The sequence below is a fragment of the Delphinapterus leucas genome, chromosome 1 (genome assembly GCF_059928025.1).
Source record: "Delphinapterus leucas isolate spDelLeu-1000000601 "Yukka" chromosome 1, BTC_Dleu_Yukka2, whole genome shotgun sequence".
NCBI classification, from domain to species: domain Eukaryota; kingdom Metazoa; phylum Chordata; class Mammalia; order Artiodactyla; family Monodontidae; genus Delphinapterus; species Delphinapterus leucas.
Genome location: NC_143129.1, coordinates 49,569,259 through 49,590,710, shown reverse-complemented (window position 1 = coordinate 49,590,710; position 21,452 = coordinate 49,569,259). Strand labels below are relative to the sequence as shown.

Genomic DNA, 21,452 nt, shown 5'->3' with positions numbered 1-21,452 from the left:
AATTGACATTGAGCTGTAGAGATAAAAATTTCTGTCTCTGATTCTAAGGCTAAACCTGCTACACATTCTTTTTCACCTAGAAGGCTATTGATAGGACTGCCCTGAGCGTCCTTCTCTTCCCTTAGATGTAATTAGGCACATACAATGGAAGAGGCTTAAATTGAGCTTTGATGCACCAGACAACCTTTAAAATCAGCAGCTCCTCATTTTCCTCCAAGGGCTAATTTCATGGAGTAGAAACCGGGCTTATGAGTAAGTTAAATTCACCTGTGAGAAAATGAAGTTGCATTTTTGCATATCTATGTTTTGACTTTAAATTTCCAACCTTCTACACTTGGTAGGGAAGAGAGGCCACAGAAAAAAAGATAGGGGGAAATATGGTTAATCTTTTTGAAAATAAAAAAATAATGAGCTAATAAAAGCAGTATGGTCATCTGCATTTTACACTCAGTGATTAAGTAACTTGCTGGTGGTCACACAGCTAACAGGTGGTGGAGCTGGGCTGCAAACCCAGGAAGATGGGCAGCAGACTATCTAGCCAGGACCCACTTACTCTACTGCTTGTGTAAAAGAAACAAGAGATGGATAGGAGATAACTGGATCAACGGTGATTTTAAAAATATGAGGACAACTGACATATTTGGAAACAGAGAGAAAGAAGTTAGAAATGATGGAAAATTGGGAAGGGGGATGGATAATTAACGGAATAAGTTTCCCAGGAAACAGGAAGAATTAGAAGCAGGTGAGATGAAAAGCACCTGTTCCCCTGGAACGGGACGGGGAGAAAAGAAACTCGTGAAGACAAAAGGGTTTGGAGCGATGAGAAATCATCATGCAAGGTTTTTTCTTAGAAGGCTTCTAATTTTACAATAAGGAAGGGGAGTGCAATCCTTTGACAGACGGGAAGGGTAGAGGGTGGGATTGAGGGTGACAGAGAGGTAGCGCAGAGAAATGCATTTGGGGCGCAGGGAGAAATGAAGTCCTTGTGGGAGATGTGTTGGAGAACTGTATTTTTGTGGGTATAAATTGTTATTTAAAAAAAATCTGAAATTCAAGTAATTTAACATCTTGAGATTAAGTTAAATGACTGAGTTTTTGTGTGCACGAAGACCAAGCCGATATGCAGTCCACAGGTTTAGGCACATTCCAGCTTGTATGAGCTTAATAAGCGGCCATATTAGGGTACCAGAAAGCTTCTACTGGAAGAATAAATTTTATTTTAGTTAGAAGACTTTCGAACATGGAAAGTATGAGAGTATCAAAATTGACACAGGTAATTCTAAATCAGAATCTCCATCTATACACAGTGAAACTAAGGAAGAGGAAGACAGATTAGAAAAGCTTTCTTTAAACAAGAACATCCATGTAAAGATTTCAGTCTCTGATCCCTTCCCCCCAAGTAAAAGTCTTCAAAAAATTATTATATATGTATATACAATTATATAATTACAAGTTTGGATTGACATAACACTGTCTCCTCGACATTCTACTTATAGGTAAAAAATCAGAATTCTTAACTGAAGCTTAAAATATTTTGCACAAAATAGCTGACACCTCAGTGCGTGCGTGCTTGTTGCACTCTGTCTTTAAGCCTGCATTTTTCGAAACCGCCCCTCACTCCTGCCCACCTCCACGGAAGTGAAGAAGGACCCCGACCACAGGAGGTGCCGGGCTGCCTCCACTGTGGTCGGCAGCAAGAAGGCAGACGCCCAGCTAGCTCCCAAGCCCCGCAGAGCACCTAACGAAACCCGCCCAGGTGTCCCGACAGTAGGGAATGGATCCCGAAGCCCCCGCCCCTCCGCTTCCGGTGCGGAGACGCCAGACCACCCACCGTGGCCGGCAGCTTCCGGGACCCGCAGCTGGTGGCCACGCCCAGCCAGGAGAGCAGCCAGGAGAGCAGTCCGGAGCTGGGGCTGAGACCGGCTGGAAGGAGAGGGTGGCGTCTTGGAGGAGAAAACCCTGCAGCTGCTGTTGGCCGCCAGCACGCCCCAGCCGTGCACACCCTCGCCCGTCGGGGCCCACCAGGGGCCAGGTGAGAACTGCGGGCCACTATCACTGAGCCTGCTGCGGGGTGGGGAGGCCAGGCCGGATGCCTCCCCCTCAGTGACCACGCTCTTGCTGCCCACCGAGGTGGGCTCCCCACGCTCCACAGAGGTGGACGGGTCCCTGTTCGTCTCCCTTGAGCAGGTGTTACCACTACCACCTGCCGCCATGAGTGAAGCCGGGCTGAACCTCGCACTCTGCGGCCCTCGAGCACGGCCCAGGGCCTCCCCGCACGACGTGGCCCTGTGCCTGGTGTCATCCTGTGAGTTTGAGCAGCGGGTGGCCGTGCCCGTGGCTCTGGCACACGTGGCCACTGGCAGCGCCAACGACAGCAGCGCTCGGTCCCAGGAGCTGGTGGGCGCTCCAGGAGTCCAGGAGACATCACCCACGTCTGTCAGCAAGTCCCTGCCCACCCTGTCTTAACTCAGACCCCTTGCCTGCCGCTCCCAGCACCTCGGACTCAGATGAGGACACACTCCTGACCCCTCAAGATCGCCCCATCTCTGCCCACGCAGCCTAGTATCTGCATGGTGGACCCTTAGACGCTGCCTCCTGGCTGAGAGAGCGCCTCGGCCATGCCCGGAAGTCACCCACCCACCCAAACCCTGGCACTGACACCCCCAAAACCACTCCAGTGACCGCTGCCAAAATCAAGGGGCTGGCCAGTGGGGACTGGGCCAGGTGGCCACTCAGCGCCCGGAGTGAGTCCAATGACAAAGGAAGTCGGACACCCCTGTCCAGAAAGTCCTCAGTCCTCAAGACGACTACTCGAGGTCCATCCGGTAAGTACCTGGGGGCTGGAGTCCTGCAGCAGGCTCCCTGCTCACGTCCTCCTGTTCCCTCCTTGATCTGTGGTCACAGCCACACCCACCACCCCTTCTGGGCCTCAGTTTCTCCTGTAAAATGGAAGCTCTGGCCTCACTGCTTCAGCATTTGCCATTCCAAGGTGCTGGAGCAGTAACGTCAATGGAAACATAACGTGAGCACATCCATCATGATGAATTTTCCAGCAGCTGCGTTAAGCAAAAAGAAACAGGTGAAATTTATTTTAAGAGTATATTTTATGAAACCCATTTGTGTCGAGGTTCCAAAGACCGCCCCTAGGTTCCATGATTGGCTAGGAGTACTCGGTGTGTGGTCATACTCACAGCTAAATTTATTATAGCAAAAGGATACTTAGCAGGATCAGCAAAGGAAAAAGGCTTGGGGAGAAGCCCCTGGGGGGAACCAAGCACAGGCTTCTGGAGCCTTCTCTCAGTGGAGTCACATACCACATGCTTGATTCTCTGACACCAGGAAATGCCCTCTGTCAGGGAAGCTCCTTAGAGACTCGGGGCACAGGGTTTCTATTGGGGCTGGTCATGCAGGCACCCTCTGCCTCACACATATACTGAAAAAGGATTCTTGGATCCAATTCTTGGACACTAGCTGGGTGTCATACAATTTCCCTCAATTCTGACACTCTCTACCCAGAGATAGAATCACTTCTACAGGTAAAGGGCTCCATCCCCTGAGCACCCTCCACTTCAGGTGCCTATCATAAGTCCAGGTTGATGCCTGTGCTTCTGACTAACTGGCTATAAATCGAGGTTCCTATGACCCCTCTCTTTGGGTTTAATTTGCCAGAGTAGCTGACAGACTGAGGGAAACCCATTTACTCACTAGATTACTGATTTATTATAAAAGGATACTAAAGGATACAAATCAACAACCAGATGAAGAGATACATAGGGCGAGGTCCTGAACAAGAGATCTTATGTCCTCGTGGAACTTGGGGCCCTGAAAAGTGGCATGCAGAAGTGTTCTGGTTCCCCAATGTGGAAGCTCTCTGAAAAAGGGCCAAAAAGCTGTCCTTTGGGGCTTTTATGGAGGCTTCATTACATAGTCATGATTGACTAAATCATTGGCCAATGGCAATTGATTCAACCTCAAGCTCCTTTCCTTTCCCCAGAAATCAGGGGGCAGGACTCAAAGTTCCAACCCTCTGATCATGAGGTTGGCTCTCCCGGCAACCGGCCCCACACCCTGGGGTGGGATCCAAAGTCACCTTCGTTAGCATAAAACCCAGTTGTGATGGAAAGGGCTTGTTATGAAAAACAAGACACCCATTTCACCTTTTTGGCCCTGAAGTGTTTCATGGAGTTAGGACAAGAGACCAAATATAACAAGAGATGCTCCTATTGCTCTTACTGATCAGAAAATTCCAAGGGTTTGGGGAGCTGTGAGCCGGGAACTGTGGAAGAAGACCAAATACATCTGAGAATGACCAAATATATATATTTCTTTTTTTTTTAATTGAAGTATAGTTGATTTACAATGTTGTGTTAGTTTCTGGTGTACAGCAAAGTGATTCAGTTACACATATATATACATTCTTTTTCATATTCTTTTCCGTTATGTTTTATCACAGGATATTGGACCTACAGTAGGACCTACTGTATAGCACAGGGAACTATATCCAATATCCTGTGATAAAACATAATGGAAAAGAATATCAAAAAAAATGTATATCCATTCTGTATTTAATGGTTTGCATCTACTAACCCCAAACTCCCAATCCGTCCCTCCCCCACCTTCCCTCCCACTTGGCAACCACAAGTCCATTCTCTATATCTGTGAGTCTGTTTCTATTTCCTAGATAGGTTCATTTGTGTCGTAGGTTAGATTCCACATATAAGTGATATCATATGGTATTTGTCTTTTTCTGACTGACTTTACTTAGTATGATAATCTCTAGGTCCATCCATGTTGCTGCAAATGGCATTATTGCATTCTTTTTCATGGCCGAGTAGTACTCCATTGTATATACGCACCACATCTTCTTTATCCATTCATCTGTCGATGGATGATTAGGTTGTTTCCATGTTTTGGCTATTGTAAATAGTGCTGCTATGAACAACGGGTGCATGTATCTTTTTGAATTAGAGTTTTGTCCGGATATATGCCCGGGAGTAGGATTGCTGGATCATATGGTAATTCTATTTTTAGTTTTCTGAGGAACCTCCATACTGTTTTCCACAGTGGCTATACCAAATTACATTCCCACCAATGGTGTAGGAGGGTTCCCTTTTTTCTGCACCCTCTCCAGCATTTGTTATCTGTAGACTTTTTAATGATGCCCATTCTGACTGGTGTGAGGTGGTAGCTCATTGTACTTTTGATTTGCATTTCTCTAATAATTAGCGATGTTGAGCATCTTTTCATGTTATATTATGCTTCGTTGCTTAGATGTTTGGAGTATTGGGATGAATATTAGGATGAGGATGGAAAGTAGTAGTGCTGGTACTCCTCCTAGTTTATTAGGGATTGATTGTAGAATTGCGTATGCAAATAGAAAGTATCATTCTGGTTTAATGTGTGCTGGGGTGCTTAGTGGGTTTGCTGGGGTGTAGTTGTCAGGGTCTCCTAGTAGGTCGGGTGTGAACAGGATTAGTGCGAGTAGGGTTAAGATTAGTAATAAAGCACCTAGAATGTCTTTGATTGTGTAGTAGGAATGGAATGGGATTTTGTCTATATTGGATGGAATTCCTGTGGGATTATTAGATCCCCTTTCGTGAAGGAATAGTAGGTGGACGGCTGCTAGTGCTGTAATGATAAATGGAAGGATAAAGTGGAAGGCGAAGAAGTGTGTTAGTGTTGCTTTGTCTACAGAAAACCCACCTCAAATTCATTCTACTAAAGCAGTCCCGATATAGGGGATTGCTGATAGGAAGTTAGTAATAACGGTTGTGCCTCAGAATGATATTTGTCCTCAAGGTAGGACGTAACCTACAAATGCGGTAGCTATAACTGTGAATAATAATAGTACACCAATGTTTCATGCTTCTTGGAAGGCGTGGGAGCCATAGTATAGGCCACGTCCAATGTGAGCATAAAGGCAGATGAAGAATTTAGAGGCTCTGTTTGCATGTAGGTATCGAATGATTCAGCCGTAATTAACGTCTCGGCAGATGTGTGTGTGACGGATGAGAAGGCAGTTGAGGTGTCTGGTGTGTAGTGTATTGCTAGGAATAGGCCTGTTAAGATTTGTATGATTAGGCAGAGACCGAGTAGGGAGCCAAAATTTCATCATGAAGAGATATTTGATGGGGTGGGGAGATCAATAAATGTATCATTGAGGATTTTTATTAGTGGGTGTGTTTTTCGAATGTTGGTCATTGGTCATGGTTGAAGTCCATGTGAGAATAATGATGACATATATTGTTTTTATTATAAGCATTATTTTTGTAATTAGTCTTGTGGGGGTTTCTTCAAAGCCTTCGCCTATTTATGGGGGTTTAGGGTTGATTGTGGGTGGTGCCGTAGGGTGTGGGATTGTTTTCAGTTTTGGTGGTTCATTTTTAGGATTAATAGTATTTTTGATTTATTTGGGAGGAATGTTAGTTGTATTTGGTTATACGACAGCTATGGCCACTGAGCAATATCCTGAGGTTTGGGTTTCTAATAAAGTTGTGTTAGGGCGATTTCTTTCAGGTTTAATGACGGAGTTTTTAGTGGTGTTGTACGTTTTAGAGAGTGAGAAGGTGGATATTGTATTTGAACTTAATGGGTTGGGGGATTGGGTTATTTATGATACGGGGGATTTGGGATTTTTTAGTGAGGAGGCTATAGGAATTGCTGCTTTATATAGCTATGGTACTTGATGGGTTATTGTTACAGGTTTGTCATTGTTTATTGGTGTTGTAGTTATGGAGATTACTCGGGGTAATTAAATAAGATTATGCTAAGGGTAATAGTGATGAGGAAAGACAGGAAGTAGAGTTTGATAAGGGCTTTTTGGTTTGAGGTTAGTGTGGAAGCCTTTAGTTGAATGGAGGCTGTAGTTTTTGGTAAGATGGTTTCTATTCAGGTTAGATCTAGTAAGGAAGTTGCTAGTTTTTGGCTTATTATTAGGTTTAGGTGAGGGGGTAGGCGATGTATAATTGTGGGGAAATATCCTAATAAAGTGGAAAATTTAGTGGAGTTTGATGGATATAGGTATTTTAAGTTTTGTGTGTAGATGTTAATTTCGAATGTGAGAATAAAGCCTAAGGTTGTTATTGTGAGAGCTGTTAGTTTTAGGTGTAAGGGTATAGTTATTAAGGGGGTGGTTATTGTTGGAGAGGATAAATCCGGCAAAGATACTTCCAATTAATAGGCGTTTGATAGGGTTAATTAATATAGGGTTATTTTCATTAATGTTTATGAGGGGAGGGAAGCGAGGTTGTCCTAGTAGAGTAAAGAAGATAATGCGAGTGCTATAAATAGCTGTGAGGGAGTTAGCGGTTAAGGTTAGTAATAGGGCTCAGGCGTTGGTATAAGACGAAGTGGCGGCTTCGATGATAGGGTCCTTGGAGTAGAATCCTGTGAGGAATGGTATTCCTGTAAGTGCGAAACAGCCAATGATAAGGGCGGTTGTGGTGAAGGGAAGAATTTTGTATAGCCCTCCTATTTTTCGAATGTCTTGTTGTTTAGGTTATGAATGATGGAGCCGGAGCATAAGAATAATATGGTGTTGAAGAAGGCGTGTGTGCAAATGCATAGGCATGCTAGGTGAGGTTGGTTAAGACTGATTGTTACTATTATTAGGCCAAGTTGGCTGGAGGTGGAGAAAGCAATAATTTTTTTGATGTCATTTTGGGTGAGGGCACAAATGGCTGTGAACAAAGTAGTGAGGGCACCTAGAGAAAGAGTTACTGTTTGAATGAGTTTATTATTTTCTATTAAAGGGTAGAAACGGATAAGTAGGAAAATCCCTGCTACGACTATTGTGCTTGAATGGAGTAAGGCCGAGACTGGGGTGGGACCTTCTATTGCTGAAGGGAGTCAGGGGTGTAGTCCAAATTGGGCTGATTTTCCAGCTGCGGCTAGTACAAGTCCTACGAGGGGAAGATTTGAGGAGTTTTGGTTGAGTATGAAAATTGTTGTAAGTCTCATGCGTTTATGTTAAATAAGAATCATGCTATTGACATGAGGAATCCAATGTCTCCGATGCGATTATATAAGATTGCTTGGAGGGCAGCTGTATTAGCGTCTGTCCGTCCGAATCATCAGCCAATTAGCAAGGATATAATACCTACTCCTTCTCACCCAATGAATAGTTGGAAAAGATTATTAGCTGTGACGAGGATGGGTATAGTGATGAGGAAAATAAGTAGGTATTTGAGGAATTGGTTGATGTGGGGGTCAGAGCGTATATATCATATTGAGAATTCCATGATAGATCATGTAATAAATAGTGCTACAGGTATAAATATGCGTGAGAAGTAGTCTATTTTGAAGCTAAGTGATAGTTTAAGGGTTTGGATGGTAATTCAGTGTCAGTTTGAAATGAGTGCTTCTTGGTTTGTGTGAATAAATATTATTATTGGGATCAGGCTAGTGATGAAGGCGGAAAGGGTAATATTTTTTACATAGTGTTGGTACTTGTCGCTTTTGTAGAGGTTTGTGTTAGATATTATAATGGGGGCAGTTAATATTAGTAATGTGAGTAAAGCAGAGGAAGTAAATAGGTTTATTACTTTTATTTGGAGTTGCACCAATTTTTTGGTTCCTAAGACCAATGGATAACTGTTATCCTTTAAAAGTTTGAAAAAGCCACACTGTTAGATGTGGGGGCATGAATTAGTAGTTCTTGCAGTACTTTTTCGGTAAGTAAGAAGTTTTGATCTTCTATTACTAGCTTCACAAACTAGTGTTCTTTTTAAACTATACTTACAATAAAGGGGGCCTAAGATGATTTTGGGACTTAATGATAAGAGTAGTAAGGGAATGATGTGTAGGGCTATTAAGGCGTGTTCTCGTGTGAAAGAGGGTGTGAGGTTGTTAATATGGTGAGTATGTTTGCCACGTTGTGTCGTGATTAACATGTATAGGGAGTAAAGGGCTGTGATTACAATATTTGTTCCCATTAGGATAATAGTGAGGTTTGATCATGAGAAAGCTGATATAACTACAAGTAGTTCTCCGATCAGGTTGATGGTGGGGGGTAGAGCGAGGTTTGTTAGGCTTGCTAGTAGTCATCAGGTCGTTATTAGTGGGAGAAAGATTTGTAGGCCTCGTGCTAGGATTATGGTTCGGCTGTGGATTCGTTCATAGTTCGAGTTTGTTAGACAGAACAGTATAGAGGATGTAAGGCCGTGGGCGATTATTAGAGCGGTAGCTCCTATGTAGCTTCAAGGGGTTTGGATGAGGATAGCTGCGATAACGAGTGCTATGTGGCTGACTGAGGAGTATGCGATGAATGATTTTAGGTCTGTTTGACGTAAACAGATGGAGCTGGTTATAATTATTCCTCATAAGGATAGCATGAGGAAGGGGTAAGCTATATGTTCTGTTAGAGGGTTAAGAATTGATGTAATTCGTAGCATGCCGTAGCCTCCGAGTTTTAGTAACACAGCTGCAAGGACTATTGAACCTGCGATGGGGGCTTCTACGTGTGCTTTGGGTAATCAAAGGTATAGACCGTAAAGGGGTATTTTTACTAGAAAAGCTATTCTGCAGGCTAGCCATGTGAGGATATTAGATCAGGAAGTGGGTAGTGGTTGGGCTCAGTGTTGTAATAGTAGAAAGTTTAGAGATCCTGATGTGTTTTGTAAGTATGTTAGCGCTACTAGCAAGGGGAGTGATCCTATGAGCGTGTAGAATAGGAAGTAGAGTCCTGCATCGAGTCGTTCTGTTTGGTTACCTCAGCGGGTGACAATGATGAGAGTGGGGATTAGTGTAGCTTCAAATATGATGTAGAATAGGATTAGTTCTGTGGCGGTGAATGTTACAATTAGAAGAGTTTGTAATATAATTAGTATCGTAATGTAAAGTTTTTTTCGGACGAGTGGTTCTTTGAGAAGGTGGAATTGGCTTGCTATTAGTATTAAGGGGAGGAGTCATATTGTCAGGATTAAGAGTGGTATAGAAAGGGGGGTCAGAGAAGAATATCAGAGAGTAATTGAGACTGTTGTCGTTGAATTGATTAAGTAGGAGTAGGCTTGTAAAGCTGATTAGTAAACTGTGGGTTGTGGTATTAATTCAGATAGAGCTGTTTTTTGATAATCAAATTAGGGGTATCAGTATGATGGTAGGAATAATGAATTTTAGCATTGGAGGAGGTTAAGGTTTTGTACGTAGTCAGTGCCGTCTGTGTTGGAGATTAAGACTAATAGGGCTAGTCCGATAGCTGCTTCACAGCTGCAAATGCTAGGAGGTAATTGGTATCATGCTGGCTAGAGTGAAGTGTGAGTTTAGGATTGTGAGGGCTGCTAGAATGAATAGTGATAGTATTATGCCTTCTAAGCAGAGTAACACGGATATTAGGTGGGATCGGTATATTAATAACCCTGTGAGGGATATGGTGAAGGCTATTAGGATATTTATATGGATTAGAGACACTTGGTATTTGTGAGTTTGGATCACAGTCTAGTGGGTCGAAATCGCTTGTTTTATTTTAAACTAAGTACCATATTTATCTCATTCTAAGCCCTTTTGGGTTCATTCGTAGGCTAGGCTAGCTGCTAGTAGGGAGATTAAGAATAGGGTCATGGTATTATTTTTAGGTTATTTGTTTGGGTTGCTCAGGGTAGAGGGAGTAGGAGGGCGATTTCTAGGTCAAAGAGGAGGAAAGTAATTGCTACCAGGAAGAATTTTATGGAGAAGGGTAGGCGAGCGGACCCTATTGGGTGGAAACCACATTCGTAGGGACTTGTTTTTTCCACGTATACGTTTAGCTGAGGGAGTCAAAAAGCGATAAATATGAGTAGTAAGACTAGAGTTGTATTTGTTAATAGTATTAGTAGGAGATTTATTGTTCTTTTTTGGGGTGTACCGAAACTAACTGATTGGAAGTCAGTTGTACTTGTTAATACTAAAAGGACTATGAACCTCATCAATAGATAGATACATAGAGAAATAGCCATACAACGTCTACAAAATGTCAGTATCAAGCAGCGGCTTCGAAGCCAAAGTGGTGGCTTGATGTAAAGTGGAATTTTATTTGGCGTATAAAGCAAACAATGAGGAAAGTGGATCCGATAATGACGTGTAGTCCATGGAAGCCTGTGGCCACAAAGAAAGTGGATCCGTAGATTGCGTCTGAGATTGTGAATGGGGCTTCGTAGTATTCTGATGCTTGGAGTAGGGTAAAATAAAGGCCGAGCATGATTGTGATGAAAAGAGCTTGAAGTATGTGTTTGCGGTTTCCTTCTATGAGACTGTGATGGGCTCAGGTGATAGATACACCAGAGGCTAATAATACAGAGGTATTGAGAAGTGGGACTTCTAGGGGATTTAGGGGGTGGATACCTGTTGGTGGTCAGCATCCGCCTAGTTCAGGAGTGGGGGCAAGGCTTGAGTGGTAAAAGGCTCAGAAGAAGCCTGTAAAAAAATAGGACTTCTGATAGGATAAATAAGATTATTCCATATCGAAGTCCTTTTTGGACGGTTGGTGTGTGGTGGCCTTGGAAAGTGCTTTCTCGGATAATATCTCGTCACCATTGGTATATTGTTAGAATGTTTGTTAGTAAACTTAAAGTTAGTAGGATTATTGAGTTGAAGTGGAATCATATGATTAGGCCTGATGTTATAAGAAGTGCTAAGAGAGCTCCTGTAAGGGTCAAGGACTGGGATTTACTATGTGATATGAGTGGGTTTGGTGGGTCATTATGTATTGTCATGCAAGTATAAGCTTACTAGTAGAGTGAATACGTAGGCTTGAATTAAGGCGACATCGAATTCGAGGATGGTTAATGGAGTGAGGGTGGTGAATGTGATGAGGGCTGTGAATAGGCCGGTACTTATTAGTATGTACCATGAATATGTACCATATTCTGTATGTCTTCTTTGGAGAAATGTCTATTTAGATCTTCTTCCCATTGTTCAATTGGGTTGTTTGTTTTTTTGTTGTTGAGTTACATGAGCTGTTTGTATCAAATATGTATATTTCTTATAAATCACAAAAAGACTAAATTTTAAAAAAATAGCTGAAATAATGTTTTGTTTTAAAGTTTCTACTATTTATTGTGTTATATTTATCTTACATTAGTATTTAGCTTGCTAACTTGATAATACTTTTTGCATTAATTTAATAATCTAATAGTTAATTCAGAGTTAGAATATGTGCTTAATATTTACACACACACTAAGTTAAATTTTAGACAGTTTTTTATTTAAAATCTATTACATTTTTAAGTTTCGTTGGTTTAAAAATATTGTGAATTCTAAATACTTTTAAAATAAAATGCTGGTATTGGTATATTATTTCAAAATTATAATGAAGAAATATTGAAATGCTAGTTGATCATTTTGCTGCAGTAATGTAATCAGAGCAATTGGGAAGACTAGCATTAAAATGACTGGTCTTGAGTTTCCATCTCTACTTGGCTTTAATTAAAGCCAAAAGCATCTAATAAACTGAGGGCAGAGGGAGGGGCTTTAAAGCTGGAATCTAGTTAAAACATGCTATCATCCTCTAGTTGGTGAATCGGCCAAGGGCTATTTGGAGGAATGAGGCACACTTTGGTAATTTGAAGTGGAAAGTGGTTTGCTACAAAGAATTACATAAGGCTGCATCTCTGTGAAAGACTCCTAGAATAAAACAGCTAAACTAAACTGCCAGTGAAACAGCTGTCCTGACCGTGGAATCAGGAAGTTGGAGGGTCAGGAGGGACCACTAGAACTGGTGAATTCAAGAACAGTCTGTTGTAGTTGCAATCAGGATCAGGAAGCTCCAACTGCTTCTTGACCACAACAAAGTTGGTAATTGGATGCTGGAACATGGATTCCAGTTGCCACCGGTACTACCACACTGCCTTTCAACACCCACAAAGAAAATGACTGGACCCTGCTTTGCCATTGCAGAAAAGTCTAAGTCTCCAGTATCTTTGCCTGCTGGAAACACAGCCCCTGTCTCACTTCTGCTTCCAAATCTTACATGAATGGATCTAAGCGGCAGAAGTAAAATCACAACTAGAACTCAGCTGTGGGTGTGGGAGATCTTAATTTTAGTTTTCCACTGTCTATAGTCCAAGAAGACACAACCAACAAGAAATAAAGTTGAGCAAAACAGTCCATCATGCCCACTACAACTGTATGATAAAACTATACCATAATGGGTATGTGTTAAATATTGGTCATCATGACATAGTAAGAAATTACAAAAAGAGACCTATGTCCACTTGTGTGATGGATCTAAAGTAATCAAACTCATGGAAGCAGAAAGAAGAATGGTGGTTGCCAGGGCCTGGGGGGAGGGGGAAACAGGAAGTTGTTCAATGGGATAGTTTCAGTCACGCAAGGTGAAAAAGTTCTAGAGATCTGCTGTACCACAATGTGCATAGTTAAGAGAGTAACGTACACTTAAAAATTGTTTGGAGAGTACATTTTTGTTGTGTGTTTTTTAGCTTAATAAAAAAAAATAACAAAAATTTTTAAAAGGAAACAGAAACCTATGTAGTTCAGGGACTTTGTAGTTGCCTCCAAATTCTGGGCATCATGATCTTTATTTATAGTGAATCATACTTGAAATGGTGCATGTCAGCTGTCCTTACCTTAAACTCAAATGTCAGAGGTTTGGGATTTAGCTTGTAGTCCTTGTTTTGTAATGTTAAGGATAAAATCACCTAGAAGCAATATCTACCTACATAAGGCAATATTTGATTATCTCATAGTTAAAAACAGTAAATAATTGCTCTAGAATTAAATTAGAAGCCTTTCCCTGGAAGCTCTGGTTGGAAAAACCAAAAATCTCTGTAAATTTCGTATCAAGAATTGTTTTAGTGCTTTGTGGGTTTGTTGTTTGTAGGGTTATTTATTAATTGATTTTTGGAGGAAGAACTGAGATAAGTTTTGGTCATTGTATTGTTGATATTTAATAAATATCAAGGAATTGAATTAAGCTAATGTTCATAAAGCTTGCATATATTTCTTAGGATTATTTATTTTCAATTTGTGAATAATTTCTTACCTGTAATTTCCAGATCATATTTTTCTAAATTCTCATTTCCAGTTCCCAATTCCCAAATATGGTGGTGGCATCTTTGGAAGAGTCAAATGGAAACAATGTGACCCATTGCCTATATTCAGAATTGGTATTTTCCCAGTCATCAAAGAATATGGAATTCCATTGCATTGTCTCATTCAGTCCAAGTTTCTGCTTTTTCCAGGGATATGTTAATAGCTTTTAAAGAGGAAGTTTATCTTCCTACCCCTCTCTGGGATAGAAGTTCTTAGCATATTACAAGGAGAAACAATTCTGTGACTGTTCCCTGACCTCACCCCCTCAAAGGCTGAGTTTCTAAACAAAAGACATGTTAGTATGGAGATACAGATTTTGCACATGTTACTTACCACAGTAACATTGACTGCAAAGGTCAAGATTAGGATGATCTCTTTAAACCCACTGGATTCCCTCACCCTCATGTCTGTTTTATTCCTCTTTATAGATAATTAGACAATTTCAGAGCTGAACCAGACAAAACAGAGACTCTGTCTGGATCACCACCCCTTGGAAGGAAAATGAAAAATTCAGTTCATTGTATGGTATCCAGATATCTGGATGTTTGAAATGGGGAAGACAACACATCTGGATGATGTGCTCTGTGCCAGGACCGTGGGTGGCAGGAGAAGTAGGGAGAAAGAGAAGAACCAGGACTATTGAGATCTGAGGGGAAACCAGGGAAGGAGGAACAGGGGAGAGGGTGCAGGCCAGACCACACACAGGAAGTTCCCAGGATGTGGAGGTTAAGGGCATATGACAGGGCTGAAGTCAGAGCAAGACCATTGTGTTCAGGCTATTGTTAGATTTTGGCTTTGTTGACATGAAGGCTAGATATCTCTAATGTTATCAAGAATTCGCCAAGGGTTTTCAAACTTATAAACAAATGAACACTCAAGAAATGAATTTCATCAGCTCTGTCCTATATGGCTTAAGATTCTTCATAGTTTCCATAGCTCAAAGATCAGTTTTTTGCCCAGAGTCACCTTTGTGACATTAAGAAGGTCCAAAGGCATCTAGATACTACAAAGAGTGATAGTCATACTAGTAGAGGTCTAATCTTTATATTAAAAATCTCCTTGGAGGAGTGGCAAATTTAGTCACTAACAGTTTAGTTTCACATTAGAATAATGATAGCCTCATAGAATTGGTTAGGAAGTATTTTCTTTGCTTCTGTTTTCTGGAAGAGATTGTGGAGAATTAATGCTATTTCTTCCTTAAAATTTTGGTAGAATTTGTCAGTGAAACCATCTGGGTCTGATGTTTTCTTTTTCTGGAATTTTATTAATTATTGATTCAATTCCTTTAACAGATATAGGCCTAATCAGATAGTCTTTTTCTCCCTGTGTGAATTTGGTAATTTGTGTCTTTCGAGGAATTGGTCCATTTCACTTGTTATCAAATTTGTGTCATAGAGTTGTTCACAGTATTCCCTTACTATCTTTTAAAAAAAACTTTATTGTGGAATAATTGACAAATATAATCATATTTATTTAAAGTGCGTATTATCCATGAATGTCCGTGAAATTAGTAGTGATGACCCCACTCTAATTTCTGATATTGGCATTTGCATTCTGTGTTCTCTTTTTCTTGGCTAGCCTGCCTACAGGTTTATCATTTTTATTGATTTTTTTCCAAAAAAACAACTTTTGGTTTTATTGATTTTCTCTGTTGCTTTCCTGTTTTGAATTTTATTGATTTCTGTTCTTATTTTTATGATTTCTTTTCTTCTGCTTCTTTAAGTTTAATTTTCTTCTTTTTCTAGTTTCTGAAGGTGAAAACTTAGATTATTCATTTTAAATCTTTCGTCTTTCCTAATGTATGTATCCAGTATTATCAGTTTGCATCTAAACACTGTTTCCATTGCATCCTACAAATTTTGATAGGTTGTATTTTAATTTTCATTTGCTTAAAATATTTTTTAAATTTTTATTTATTTATTTTGCGCTATGTGGGCCTTTCACTGTTGTGGCCTCTCCCGTTGCGGAGCACAGGCTCTAGACATGCAGGCTCAATGGCCATGGCTCACGGGCCCAGCCGCTCCGCGGCATGTGGGATCTTCCCGGACCAGGGCGTGAACCCGTGTCCCCTGCATCGGCAGGTGGACTCTCAACCACTGCGCCACCAGGGAAGCCCTTTTTAATTTTTAAAAAAATTTTTGGCTGGGTTGGGTCTTCATTGCCATGCACAGGCTTTCTCTTTCTCTTTCACACCCATCTGTCTCTAGACTCATAAGTAGGAGAAGTCCCAGAGTGTTCCAAGGGATTCACATTAAAAGAATGATAACATTTTGCCAGCTTATACTGGAAAAAAAAAAGTAGAGAATATGTATAGAAATGGCTTTTCAGTTGGTACCCCAAGAAGGACTGAATATAATGGACCCTCTTGTTCAGTAGTATTGATGAGATCCCAAAAGGCCAAGGCAGAGGCCATATAGCAGTGTTTAGTTTTAGGTATATTTTAAGTTGGGGCTACAGTGACAGTCTGTTTCAGCTTGCAAAGTTTCTTAGCAATAACTAATTTTTTACAAAGTCTTTGAGTGTAAAATATATTGGCAGCTTATCTTATAATTAGTGAAACCCTAAGACTAGGGAGAAAAGACTGCTTCGAATCTGCAGAAAAGATAGTCATACTCTCTCATCCAGTTTCCAGACATGAGGCAGTTCAAAGACCCAGACGGACCTAAATGAAGGGAAAGTTAGGTATCTTTGAAGAAGGCCCCTGGGACACTGTAATCCTCTTCAAACTCTTTCCCAGAGGGGTCTGAATCTATCTACCAGGATGGCTATGTACTTGAGGAAAGGGGAATACCCAGACTTTTAGAACATCATAAATCAATATTTCTGAGTTGCTATTCCCTGATGATGTCAAATATCATTTTAATCCAACTAAAAGTGTATGGAGTTTTGGTTTTACTACATGTCACAGTGGGTTTAATAGGTCCGTGGACCCATGTTGTTGTGATTTCACAGTTCTCAAATACAAGTTGAAACGACATTTTTGGCAATAAATAGAATCTCCACCATGGACTCATGAACTGTGGATTGAGGGCTATTATTGTAGGCAGGACCAAGTGGAAGCCCTTGAAACTTCTCATCCCTACCAAAATACAAACTGAAAGCAGTATCTCATGCATGGGAGGAATCACAGAGATTAATGTCCCTATCAGACATTTAAAAAATTCAGAAGTATTCATCCTTGTCACCAACCTAATTAATATTGTCTTTTGTGAAAAATGCAGGTGGATCTTGGAGAATGTAGGGTTTTGTTTAGTAATTAGGTTATAAATAATTCTAATTATAAATATAAGTTGTGGAGCAAAACAGTATAACTTTTTGCACATGGTATATAGTTATTGATCTGGCAATTTTTTTCTTTTCTATACAATTTACAAAGAACATTTTGCTTCTATCTGGCAAGAACAAAAGTACATCTTCAGTTAGGACTTTGTTAATTGTTATGTTCTCTTGATCATAATCTAGTCTACAGAGACCTTCATTATCTCGACATTCTTTGGAACATAATGAAGATCCATTGCATAGATCATAACAAGCTGATCGATCCTGGTGATCAGGAAGCAGTGACTTAAGAAAGTGGTTCACAAAGTGTGATCCTTGGACCAGCAGTATCAACACCACCTGGGGATGTTATAAAAATTCTTCAGCCTCAGACCCACCCCAAACATACTGAATCAGTAGGTGGATCAGTCTGTGTTTTAACAAGCCCTAAGGGTAGTTCTGATGAGTGCTAAAGTTTGAGAATCCCAGCCTTTGAAAATCACATGTGTGTGAGAAGGTAGGGGATAAGACACATAAAAACTCAAGGGTCTGGCATCTTGGTGGAGTTGAGGAGTCTAATCTTCTGGGGCATCTTTTACATAATAAAAAAGACAAGTTGCTGCATCTTGCACTGGTCACCACTATGAAAGAGGTGCAATGCTTTGTGTTCATCTTTGCGTTGTTGAGGTAAATAATACCACATTGCAGTGTGCTGTTTTGAGTATTTACTGAGTAACTTTGCAAGGCTACCAAAATAGTGGCGCTCAAGGCTCTTCCACTTGGGTTTTATGACAGAAGATTCAATGGCTGTCCAAATGTCTATCACAGATTGGGATGCTCTATGGAGGTTCTGACATGCTCCAGTAGGGACTTCTAGGGCAGATCCTGAGGGTTTATGGGGAAAGCTATGACGCCTTATACAAACAACCACCATCTCTAAAAACAGTTCCCGATTTTCTTGTGGGCCCGGGTAAAAACCAATGCTTGATCCTTGAGTATCTGAACTGCCCACTATAAACTGGGTATTATCTGGTTCACCAGGCTCTAAACAGGGGTATATAAGGCAGCACTCTTCTGTCATTAATTAAAAGCAGGGTATATGAGATTAGCCTTGATAAGATCCTAAAAATACAAGTAAATTGCATGACCAGTGACTCAGACTTGTATAACTCCTACTTCTGCTTTATTGCTATCTTCCCTCAATCCACACCTAACATTTCATGGGTAGTTTGGAGCAAAGCCATGGCCTCTTCTGCAAGCAAGTGCTGTCCCTTTGGGAAACAGCTCCTGACTTGCTTCCTCTGGTCAATTGGTAGAAGAAGAAAAACTGAGACCTGATTTACAGATGGTTCTGCATGGTGTCTTGGTAGAAGATTGGTAAGGCAAAAGGAAGGAGGAAGCCATTTCCCCCCCCGCTTTTGGAGGCATTTTGGACAGGAGGAGCAATGGGAGAGCTAGGTTCTCAGTGGTGATCTAAGTACCTGGATTCTCACTAAGTGGTGGCAGAGCAGTTCTAACAGCAGAAGTAGCAGTGCTTTTTGCAGCAGCAGTGAGATTGTGTGTGGGCTCCTTAATGGAGTGTGGACTCCTGGGTTCCTGTTCAGTTATAACAGTGACAGAAGGTGGCAGCAGTGGTGATAGCAGCTTTCCTATCGCAGCACAGTCGACCTCTCTGCCTTTTACATTTACAACCCTTTTTAAGTCATTGTAATCAACTCCCTGCATTAAAGCCCTCCCTGTTTGAAATCTCTAGAATGGTTTCTGTTTTCCTGATGGACACTGAAAGATATACCCACGAATGTTCTTTCATCTCATTCTTATTGCAATATGGAGAAAGACATTATTATGCTCATTTTACAATGAGGAAACAGATGCAACTTGCCCATTATTCTCTCACTAGAGCCTAGTGAGAGAATAATGGTGAAACAGTAGTCTGAAGCTGGTTCTTTTATGATTTTGTATTGAGTTTGAAACCGTAATGTAGCATGTTCTTTGTGGTCTGTAATACCTGGAGAATAGGAGCTGCTGGTGGTGTTACAATAGTTTTTCTGTCATAGCATGCCAGGTACAGTGCACTCCTTAAGGCTTTGTTAACCCTCCTTTAAAAAATACCTTAAAAAGTAGCCTTACAAAGAAAAAACTAGGTTTTATTATTTAGTAATGCCCATAAGTAAACCTGAAGAATTATGCCTTTGAGTTTGCCATATGTTATAGACTTCTAGACTTGTGTGTATAGTGAAGAGCAGCCTCCTTCCATCTCATACTTTATTTTCTTTGTGTTTGTGATTCCAAGACTCTGAGGAATGGAGAGAATTAGAGCTGATCTTCAACTCCTAAGATATTTAATATGGGAGTAAATATAAGAAAATATATAAGGAATAGTGGGTTAGACAGTAAAGTAGATTCTCTGTTTTGCCTTTCTCCGACTTCCATTAATAGCACCAAGTAAGATTATAGTTGCTTTGCTTACACAGTTGGTGCTAAATATATGCTGAATAACTTACTGACTGTGAATTAGAAGTCCAGCTCTGTAAAATTTCCAGTATTTCTGGTTTGTTTGTTTTTTTTTGGACCTACTAAGAAGTTGGGTTCTGCACAAATCATACTGTTCCACCTACCCTAGGGGCTGCCTGTCACTGATGATAACATTGACGTTTATGTTATTCCCTCTTTGAGAAGGATCAAGCTCTACTATCATGTAAAAATACATTCATATAAAAAGTCCTGGAAATTGGTAGTTAACATAGATTACTAGTATTTCTCTATTGAGACCAGGAAGAGCAGACTTTCCTTGAGCTCACGAGGAGTTTGTGACAAAGCCTGGCACAGATTCGATCCTCTGAACCCATGCTCTGAAGTATCTCCTCTGTAAAGGAGGATAGTATAAGCAGGATGTGTATCTTTAGACTATAATTCCTCCAGTGTTACCAGAATGTCTGGGTAGTGGTACTATGGGTACCTTTATCCTTGGAAATTTCCAATAAATATTCATTAGTTATAAAATTGTTTTCAAAATAAACAACAATATAAAAACACAAAAACTTTCATACCAAAAGATATTCTCAAACTGACAAAGCTTAGGACATGTCTCATCTGTCCAGTGGCTCCTGGTTGTCCCCTGAGAGATAGTGGTATTCCAGGAACTGAACAAGCTTATTGACTTGAAATAAAAATGATGTTCTTTCCCAGAATTATAGAAAAATGAATCAATACAGAGTATTGTTTATTTGGTATCTGATTTTCTTAAATCTTTGAGACCTGCTCCTACTTGTCTGCTGCTAGCAGAGGGCAAAAGGAATGACTAACACAAAAATATTAAAGTAAAAGCTTGAAAATGTGATTCTTCCAAACATTTTATTGTGTAAGTCTGCTCAGGCTGTCATAATAAAATACCACAAACTGGGTGGCTTAAACAACAGAAATTCATTTTCTCTCAATTATGGAGGCTGAAAAATCCAAAATCAAGGTTCCAGCCGGGTTCAGTTTATGATAAGAACTGTCTTCCTGTCTTGAGGATGGCTGCTTTGTCCTCACATGGCCATTCCTTTGAACTCTCTGATGCCTCTTCTTCAGAGGACACTAACCCTATCGGATCAGGACTCCACACTTATGACCCCATGTAACCTTAATTACTTCCTCAGAGGCCTTACCTCCAAATGCAGCCACACTGGGGGTTACACCTTCAACATATGAATTTTGAAGGCACACAAACATCCAATCCATAACATATATCTACTATTAGTCCTACTGACAGGAACAGATCTACACACAGAATGCAAATATATTTTCTGAGAGTAAAATTTTTCTTACTTCAAGTGACATCCTTTGTTTACATCACTATTTTATGATGTTCTAAGACAAATACCATCATTTTCAGGGTTTGGGTCTCCTCAACATATTTAAAAGACATCAGAAGGGTAAATTTCAAATTCCTTGGTGGTTATAACCAATTATGTTGTTGCCTCTTTGAAGATGCTCAGAGCACTAATAAAATGCATTTGTTCTAATATTTATTTCATGGGTTCCATAGAAATTCATACACGGTCTGTATCTTTCCCATTTTTCCTATGAAAGCAGCAAAGTGTTGACTTTGGAGCCTAATTTATTTACTCCAAATAAATTTTACTTATAATATAAATTTACTCTAAAAAATTTATCCAAGGTAAAAT

General features: G+C 40.6%; 1 pseudogene; it reads left to right on the top strand.

The window, feature by feature from the left end:
- The first annotated feature begins 1,240 nt into the window (after nt 1–1,240).
- On the top strand, nt 1,241–3,004 carry LOC111184596 (microtubule-associated protein 1S pseudogene; annotated as a pseudogene).
- Nucleotides 3,005–21,452: the final 18,448 nt, after the last annotated feature.